Here is a 2610-nt window from a genome sequence, read left to right as displayed (position 1 = left end):
TTCTCCTTTGTCAGTGGCCTTTTGTTAAACTTAATCATGTCTGAATCAGTTTAGTTGAAATTATTTAACTACAATATATCTTAATTCCAATCAGAATCTGTCTGAATATGATTGAAAAGTTGATGGTTTTGACCCAGGTTTAAGGTTTAAGGATGGGTTGCAGCTCTTTGCTGAGCCTGCAGGGGGCGCTGTGACTCCAGGCAGCAGACTTGCTGACTGGGGCGCATCTGACGTCACATTTCATCTGAAGCTCTTAGTAAAACACTGTTTACTCCGCGGAGGGGGCTTTTAAGGCTCAGTCAACAAAAACAGCCTCTTCTTTCTTTCATATGTTTACATGAGGTGAACGTCTCTGTTTAATTGCAGCTCTCATGCTAGCTCAGGCCTGTAGACACCCATTTAAGCAGCATGGGCTTTATCTCCAAAAAAAGGCCCTGTCTGGTTATGGTGCATTAAACCTAGAATAATGAATTAAGCACACTACATGTCAATGTTTCATAACAAAATAACTTGTGTTTTACTATATTTTATAGATAAGATATTGTTTATGTCAAATCTGTACATTTATTAGAAGGTGTTGGAATATGCCACCTCAATGATATTCCTCAGACCATATTACAGACTGTTTGCAGTTTTATCATTGTGATTTAAAAAGCTGGAAATGTACTACTTACTCTACTCAGTTTATGTGGTATTTAAACTCAGATGTGAGTTAACTACATTTGGTGAGAAAAAACTGAGTCAGTATTATACTATTCTGTCTTTGTACAAAGACAGACATTAAGAGAGACATTATGTTCATTTTCAAAATGTTATACAAATTTGTGAGGCATTAATGCAATATCTGTGACATATGGTTGAATTCTACAAGCATATGGTACAAACATTTCCTTCTCAGCCATGTCTTTAGCACTGTTTGTGGCAGCAGGTTTTAGGGGGTGGAGTCAGCCCCCTCTCTACACTCCAACCCCTCTTGAGCAAGGTATGCCATTAATTAAATCAGCATAAAGGTGCGGGTATGGTTCTGCGTCACACACACGCAGAGCACACGGCGCACCCGTGACGCCGTCACGAATCGTTCAGAGTTCTCCGTCTCTCCATTTGGTCGCGGTGCAGTACCCCCCGCGGCCACTAGTTAGCGATCTTTTTCTGAATGGTTTATCCGACTTTTTCCGGTCACAGTAAATCAAAGAAATAAGGACAACTATTGTGCAAAAAACAAAAACAAAAAAAATTACATATAAACGAAGAAAAAAGCCCTGGAAGTTCACTACTGATTCAAACCGGAAACCGGAAATGCTTCGCTTTCAAACGAACCAATCACAGCCCTCTCGGTCTGCGTGTGGTCGGCGTCTCCTCGATTTTCGGGAGGTGCACGTCACTGACGGCGCATGTGACGGCGTGTCCTCTGCGTGTACAAAAACCACACGCCGTAGACACGGCGTCGTTTTGACGCAGAAGCATAATTCAGCCTTAAGGCTGATAGCCTATTACAGAATTTCCCCACCCACTTCAGAGGTACTGCAAAAACAAAGAAACAGAGTTTAGTTAAAGATCAGCAGACTCGATAAGTCTACTCTGATCTGGGTCTGTGATGTCACAGTACCCCAAAGCTTTGAATGACATATTTAGATAAGCGTAAGGTGGTGTTCCTTCATTCATGCAGGTACAAGTGACAGCCTGGGATTCCTGTAGAAACTACCCATATCTGTCCATGCACACATACATGTACCCTAAGATAAAGATGCATAAATGCATGCACACACAGACAGCAGTACCTTTACTAAAACATATATACACATAACTCCATCCCCCTTTGTGCAAATACCCATTTAGCTACCTGGTAAATTAAACTTTTGCTGTAGTCTGTCGGCAAAACACCAAATACATCGACCTTGGAAATGACTCCAGCCTTATGCAAAACAATTACCCTTGATCATGGATTTTCAGATATCTCCTTTTGCAAGGCATGATTTGTATGAACATTTAATTCTTAAGAATGACAACCTATAAAAGATGTATATTTTTATCAACCAAACTAGCTCCAAACTAAACTTCCAAATTAATGTAATTTATTTGACTCAACGTGTATAGTAATAAGTCTATGGGTTCACTTACTTCTTCCTCCTGTCCTGTGAATGTACAATGAAGATACAATAAATGATAATTGTTTATGTTGTGAACTTACTGTCATGAGCATGTTGTGTTTATCTATTGTTATTTACATGAAGAACAGATCACATTTTAATGGCAAATGAATACTTCTAGTACATCTAACAGGAATATCAACTCAAAAACAAACAGCCAACTATTGCAAAAGCCTTTTTACGCTTTCATGCAGTGGTTTTTCAGATGTGTTGATCTCCAGCAGCCCTGGATACAAAGTCATTTAACCCAAATTCATCAAAATCTAGTTTCCAGCTTCTTTTGGCTTCATTAACACGGTGTGGTTGTGCTGTAACAATTCTTAATAATTATGCTGCATTACATGAGAGCTTTTCCTCTGAATAATCATTTGAATGACCATCTGTGTTTTCTTCTGTTGACGTAACAGCGGTAGTGGCAGTTGCAGTAATTTGTCCAAAACTACGTTTGCATCCATCTTCTTCT

This window comes from Cololabis saira, chromosome 1 (assembly GCF_033807715.1).
Source record: "Cololabis saira isolate AMF1-May2022 chromosome 1, fColSai1.1, whole genome shotgun sequence".
In the NCBI taxonomy this organism is placed as follows: Eukaryota; Metazoa; Chordata; class Actinopteri; order Beloniformes; family Belonidae; genus Cololabis; species Cololabis saira.
The sequence above is the reverse complement of the archived record's forward strand: the minus strand, read 5'-3'. Positions refer to the sequence as shown.